General features: G+C 43.1%; 1 protein-coding gene across 1 annotated transcript in view; it reads left to right on the top strand.

Annotated features, from left to right (window-relative positions):
- LOC138981782 (small conductance calcium-activated potassium channel protein 1-like) overlaps positions 1–7,500 on the top strand; it is a gene marked incomplete in the record, with an annotated part of 255,085 nt that overhangs the window by 227,770 nt on the left and 19,815 nt on the right.

Here is a 7,500-nt window from a genome sequence, read left to right as displayed (position 1 = left end):
CGAGGATGCGACATTTTTTGGCTTATTCTCCTTTCTGCCAATACCGATTTACGATCGCATTTAGTTGCCATGGTTATAAGGCCTTTAACGCCAAAAGAAAGCCTTTGTTCGCACCCCATACAAGGCTTCAAATAAATTGTTGTATTATTATCTTGACTGCCAGGCTGAGGTTTCATTAAAGGCACAGTGCAGCTCACAGCCTTCGTTTTGCGTTTTTGTTGCAGCTGAGTGCATTTACAGTTCAAAAATCCTCCTATGGTAGTAAAACAAACCCAAAACTACCCAACGACGACATCTGTGAAGCTCGACAGTTTCTTGTTCACGCGAGTGCATAAATTAACCTAGTTATTACGTGGTGTTTGGTCGGAGTTCGATTCAACTGAGTGATTCCGGCCTCCATTTTGTTTTACACAAACTCATGATGATGTCTGACACAGTTTGCAAGTGACGTGTCTTTTTGTGCATGATGTGGTGATCTACCTGATCTAAATTTAGATCCAAAAATAGGTCAAGACCAGCCGGGTCCGAGTACGAAATTAATTCGTAAAAAAATCGCAGTTCTTGACTCTTTGGGTGCAAGTCAATGAAACTTGGTAGTTCTTCTAACGGATAGCTGCCTGAGGTATGACTAAAAGCCCCAGGGGCTCCGTGCACCTGGATTTGACAAGTTCAGTACCTCTAAGCATTTCTGACTAACCTGGAAGTCTTGCAGTTGTTACGGGTTAAGACACTGTTGAGTTCAAGCATGCATTGGTTGGGATTTCGGCTGAATTTAGCTCTAAAATTCGTTTTATATCTGGTTAGGGTGGCTTGTATGGTCTTGTATGGTCTTGTGCATGTATATGAATTTAATTGCCTGCCTGCCTGCCTGCCTGCCTGGCTGTCTATCTGTCTGTCTGTGTTTGATTTTGCATGGTCAATGTTTTTGTTTGTTTGTTTGTGTATGTTGCTTTTTTATGCGGGGGGTTGGTGGGGTGGGGGGAGGGGGAGGTTTTTTTTGTGTTATCAGTTCTGTCGTTATCCTCCCTTTACTGTAATTATCACCATTATCTCTCTCATCGAAACTATAGGAATCTCCGCCGTCATTATTAACATATTTCTCTCTGAATGCCCACTTTTTTCATCGACATAACATTCATTCCATTTTTGTCGAAGTCTTCATCATGTCTATCATAAACCTCGCAATCAATGCTTATAGACTGAACAGTCCTTTTTTCAAGTCCATTCCTTTATTCAAACAATCAATGAACGTGTGATGAACCAGAATTCCAAATAGCCCTATAGCAATGGATTTTTTCCCCGTGGAAAAACAGAGTTTCAAGTCTCAGTATTAGAGGCTTTGTGTCGGCTTAGGCTATAATCTAGAGGCGAATATATATATAGTCAGAGGACTATCTTGGAGAGCGTTAACCTTATGTCTGACTGTGGAATTACTGACATTTTACTTTGAACCCACACATACACACACACGCGCGCACGCGCACACACACACACGCACGCACGCACGCGCACACACACACACACACACACACACACACGCGCGCACACACACACACGCACGCACGCACGCACGCACGCACACACAAACACAACACACACACATACACACACACACACGCGCACGCGCACACACACTCGCACGCACGCATGCACGCACACACAAACACACACACACACACACACACACACACGCACACACACACACACAAACACACACACAAACACACACACACACACACACAAACACACATACACACACACACACACACACACACACACACACACACACATGGACACAACAGCAAAACAGGACAGATAAAACGCAACATTTACTCCTACGTCAACCGACTGTTTTTCTGTGTTTTGCTTTTGTTTTGAAAGATGTAATGCCCTTTACAGTATTAATGATACAGCAATGATGAAACACTCGGGACAGAAACTCAAGCAAAAGCGTATGTTATGTTTAATGTTTTAGTTTGTTCTCTCACATTTAACTGATATTAAACATACTTCTTGGGCATTATCTATTTTTGCATTTTTTTTTAAACTAGAGCAACAAACAGACTCCATCTTTTTTAACTAACTGAAAGTGCCAAATCTGGTGTAACATGAACTGCCTCTTTCACAGTTCCTGAGGCAAGAATTGGAAAGGAACTTGATAGCTTGAGGTTGCCAACTGTATACAAACAGTTCACATCAGATCTAAGACTAAAGCTGCCAATGGAAATGTCAAAAGGCATTAACCGCACATCCTTCGCCTTCATCCAGAAATAAGATCGTCAGGCGTTGACTCAAACCTGCCTACCCTTACGATTTGGGCGTAATTTACTACGATTGTTAACCCAAACTACGCCACCACGCTTTCCACAATAGAAATACGATTTTTAAGAAACCAAAAGTACGATTTTTCGCATCTCGTCTCGATGTAAATCCAATCTGTATTGTTGCTCTCGCAGAGCTTGCGTTTGCACCTGCGCGAGATCGTTTGGGCAATATCCGGTCATTTCCGGTCTGTTCAGCAACATACAAGATAGACGACGCCGTTTGCATTACAATGAAGCGACGCGTGGAAAATCTGAGTCCCCATGAGACGGAAGATGAGCCTGACGAGGAAGCTGGTTACAGTGGGGGTCAAAGGATTGCTGTGAAAAAGAAGACAGCCATTCAACAGAAATACAAAGGCAGCTAAATGGAATCGTGGTCATGCCTAGGACCTTAATCAAAAGGACCAAAGCTCATGGAAACCAAAAGACAAGACGTTCGAATTACCAGTTGCTTTATTAGGAAATCTGAGTCGAGTGATACAGTAACAAAACTGGAGAGAGAAATTGTCCGAGCAGAATTGACAATGTGCGAAATGATTGCCGAATGGAATTTTGATTACACTTTCTTCCATCAGATTACTCTTTTGGGCTGGGCTCATTACACCTTGTAATTTTGGGGGTAGGCAGGTCAGGTTGACCTTCCTGTGGATAATCTTATACAAATGAGGCAGAGCATTATTTTAAGATCTGAGAAACAAAGTGAAGTAAAGGAGCTAAATACACACGACATGTATAATAGAGTAAGTGAGATTAAAAACTTGTCAGAATGTTTAACTTGGTTCCGTATAACTTTTTTTCTGTTGATAGTCAAACACAAAATGTTTTCGAGGCTGATCTCTTTGTGTTCTCTCCAGCCTGACTTTGTGCTGAGATCAAATAAACTTGATGAAATAAAGTTGTTGACTAACGTAGCAGAGAAAGGCATTTTGCTGTCATTATAACAAGGATTCTAACATTGAGTAATCAAAACCTTTGCTGAAACCACCCGCGTCTCCGTGATTTGTACATGTCTTGGGCAAACCCAAACTAACTTTTATAACATCTGTACGTATGAAATCCACCTACAGAGTGACTAGTTTCGCCTCCAAATTAGCTGCCCCTACACGTTCTTTATTTATTTTGCTAAAATCAACTTTGCGTATTGACTCTGGCGTCAGTTACAAAATTCATTTAACCCAAAATGTCAACTGTGCACAGAAATTCACCAAGCTGTAGAATGTTGGCATAAGGCACACAAAAAAATTGTCTGTTTCTGGTAACATGGCTAAAAAAAATAGGGTCGGTAGGTCGGGATTTTTTTTGTGTTTTTTGTGTTTTTTGTTTTTTTTTACCCCAAATGTAGACCAATAAAACTAACTTTAAAAATCGCGCAAAGATACTGGATTCACTATACATAGAGACAAGACACTCAACACATTTACAAATCGTCAGCGGACTTTCGTTTTCACACGTTTTTGTTGTTCATTTTCTCACCCTGTCCTTTACCACCAAAAAAAAAAAAAAAAAAAAAAATTTTGAGTTTGGAAAAAAAAAGTTTAGGGTCGGCGCCGAAATTTAGGGTCGGTCGGGTGACCAGAAACAGACAAATTTTTTGGGGGCCTAAGTATGCTCAAGCTGATGGATGTTTTCGTCCCATGTGAAAGCATGGACAGACCTGTGGTGATCGACAAGATGGTTTTCGTGGGAAGGGAGCTAACTGGCAACCTCAATGCAGGCCCGCGACTGTGAGAGAAAAAAAGAAACGTACTAGCCTTGAGTAGACACTCGATCGTGCATGCGATTGTGCGAAGAAGAGCTGGCCTCTCCTTAAACCTGGGGCAGCATTCCTGTCTGTACGCGAGAGGACACTAGGCGGCTTTGTGGTCAGCGCGTGGCACTGCCTGCAAGTCCTCAGAGGCTTACCTCCCTTCCGGGGGACGATCGCTGATTTCGCGGACACCTTGGCGCGAGCCGTAAAAACCACCAAGCGCCCATCGAATGCGGATGAGATTAGACTGCTTGAAACGCTGACAGGAGCCGCGGACGAGATCCCACTGACGTGAGCTGGAAACCACGGAACTGCAATCGTGATACCCCCGTGATACCCACCAAAACTGTTAATAACTACTCTGCCGTGAGTTGAATATGACAAGGAAATCGTGCTACTGTACATGTCCTCAGTCACTACCAAACAGCTAGTACTCACTACGTAGTTGAGTGTGCACAAAACGAGCTTGCGCAGCGCTTTCTTGCGTGTACATTGGTGATGGTGGTGGTGATTGGTGTGGTGTATGGAATGTTTGTTTGTGTGTGTGAGTGTGTGTGTGTGTGTGTGAGTGTGTGTGTGTGTGTATGTGTGTGTGTGTTGTTTGTGTGTGGGTGTGTGGGTGTGTGTTTGTGTGTGTGTGTGTGTGTGTGTGTGTGTTTGTGTGTATGTGTGTGTTTGTGTGTGGGTGTGTGGGTGTGTGTGTGTATGTGTGTGTGTGCATGTGTGTGCATGTGTGCGTTCGTGCGTGCGTCCATCTGTCTGTTTGTCTGTCTGTCTTTCTGTCTGTCCGTACTGTTGCAGTAATGCGAACTTTTGAGTCTATTTTGAGAGAGCTACGGCTTTGGCTTTGGAGATTTTTTGAATACCTGCAAATGATGAATCGGGTTATGTTTCAGACAGGAGGGGTTTGGCTGTCCAGAAAATAAGCTTTGGCCAGTGGGATCTTTTGTATAAAAATATAGGAAGCATCGGCTGATTTTGCTCAGTTTAATTAATCGATAATGCCCAATGACAAATTCCAGTGATTCTTAATAAGCTTTATGTGCGGCATTTGTCATGACAGTGTTGGTCTTAAGCACAAAATACTCGACCATGTAGGAAAGCGGGTTTGGTGTTTCTATATTAATTATCCAGCCGACTAAGTATTCTCCAGAGTTACCTCTTTTTTTATTATTTAGACGTGTGTGCGGTGTCGACGCCTTTTTTAAATAGCGGCAGTAAGGAACCCTCATGTGAGCATGCAGTACGACAGTTTCAAATGCACTACCGTTTTTCTGTGATGTTTGTTTGAACAAGATGTAGTGTTTAAAAACAGAATCGTTTTTATTAACGTGTGCACACAATCGGTTTGATAACTAATTGTTCATACAGATGAACTTTAAAATAATTACAAATAGTTCCCCTATTCTCTTTAGTGGAACTATGACAATCTGAAATCAAACACACGCAGCTCTATTTATCCCAGTATCGATAATTTTTGGAGTTTGTATTGTATGTCAGATTCAAACGTCTTGTCAAATTAATTCATATGATTACACCCTACCCAACCCTCACTCACCCTTGAATAGGTTCAGTAACCTTAAAAGACACCTCATTTAGTGTCAAAGAGTGTGACGAAGAGTGTCAAAAACTTACCTTATCAATTCTATCTTCGAAGGAACTGTGAGCCTATTAACTGCGAGATGATCGGTCGAGAGATTCTTGAAAGTAACCAATGCAGCTGTACCCGACCCCGCCCTCACACATCGCTTGTTCACGCATTTTTCAATACCCTTATCTCTCCCATGGCCATCAAAGCCCCTGCATTTCCCTTATCCTTCAATCTCATCTCCACCAGAGAGTGCACTCCAACCTTTCCGGTTTCCCAGGGGTCGAACTGTCAGGGAGGATTTGAATTCGCAGCAACAAATGTATAGCTTTCAGCCGCGCGGAAAATCAGGCCCTAAAGTTGATGATCCAGGTTTTGGGGCGACTTCTTCAATGTCAAGAAGGAGGTGAAGCCTGCATTCACATACTATCGATTTACTTCGGATATCAGCATTAAATGCACATCCCTTTTAGTGTAAGCGATTCGGTTCACCATCATATCTGGCCAGGCCTTTACATGGGATAAGGCCACCTGGACGCTTAGCGACAATTACCAGACCGACTTTTTACTATTTGTTTGTGAATTCATTTCTCAAAAGCCAGCCACAAATGGAAAATCAGGCGTTATAGTTGATGATCCAGGCTTCTGCGCGACCTCTCTCCTCTGTAAAGACATTGATAAGGGCTGCATTGACACACTATATCGATTTGCTTTTCATATCAGCGTAAATGTTTTGCTTGAGTAATCGTGCATGTGTAATTATGTTTTGTCCTCGATCTTAAAATCGTGAAGGTTGAGGTGGGTGTGGTAGATATAATTCACGATGTGGCTACGAAACCAACTTGGGCATTAAAGAATTAGAAAGTGCAACAAGAGAATTCCAAATCGGTGGATTGGAGCATTGAGAAATGAAATGAAGACAGCAGAATTGCGCAATATGAATAAAACCCCGCATTCCCCTTGCTATGTTTGTCATGCGTTGTTTACAAGCTGATATTCATGCGAACGGATAAAGGAGAGGAAGTATAAACTGAGGTCTTTAAGCCTCAGAATGTTTGCAATTTCCTCGGTTTACCGTTTTCTGCCTGTGTGTATTGATCTTCATACTGCATCCGAGTCATTATTAACATTGGTCATCTTCCGCCTACGAACTTTGCACAGCAGGGGAAGACATCATACGCGCACACAGGAAGCCCCACCCTACCCTGTCACTGACATGCCATTGTGGTGATGCAGATGAGACAGTGGGAGATGTTCTCCAGGATTCCAGACAGTTCTGTTTACTTAAGCCCTCTTCCTTTGTGGGAAAAGCGGTGTGGAAACTGTGAAGAACCCCGGCGTTTTGAGAACAAGAATAGTGTTAGTCGTCGTCGTTGTCCTCCTCCTCAAGCTCATCCTCTTTCTATCCTCCTCCACCTCTCCCCCCTCCACTTCTTACTCCTCCTCCTCCTTCTCCTCCTCCTCCTCCTCCTACTCCTCCTCCTACTCCTCTTCTTCTTCCTTTTCCTCCCCCGCCTTCTCCTCCTCCACTTCTTACTCCTACTCCTCTTCCTTTTCCTCCTCCTCCTCTTCCTCCTCCTCCTCCTCATTATCATCATCATCAACAACAACAACAACACAACAACAACAACAACAGCAACAACAACAACAACAGCAGCAGCAGCAGCAGCAGCAACCTGGTCGTTACCGGAGTCCGTCGATATTGGCAACGGTCTGGCTCTGGCTGTCTTTGATGTTTCATTAAAATACAGCAATTGTTATTTTCAATGGCACTATCTACGATTAGCCCGATGCTGTTGGTGGTGTTTACGGTTTGTTTGTCGGTGTGGGTTTTCTGTGGG

Source organism: Littorina saxatilis, linkage group LG1 (genome assembly GCF_037325665.1).
Source record: "Littorina saxatilis isolate snail1 linkage group LG1, US_GU_Lsax_2.0, whole genome shotgun sequence".
In the NCBI taxonomy this organism is placed as follows: Eukaryota; Metazoa; Mollusca; class Gastropoda; order Littorinimorpha; family Littorinidae; genus Littorina; species Littorina saxatilis.
The sequence above is the reverse complement of the archived record's forward strand: the minus strand, read 5'-3'. Positions and strand labels throughout refer to the sequence as shown.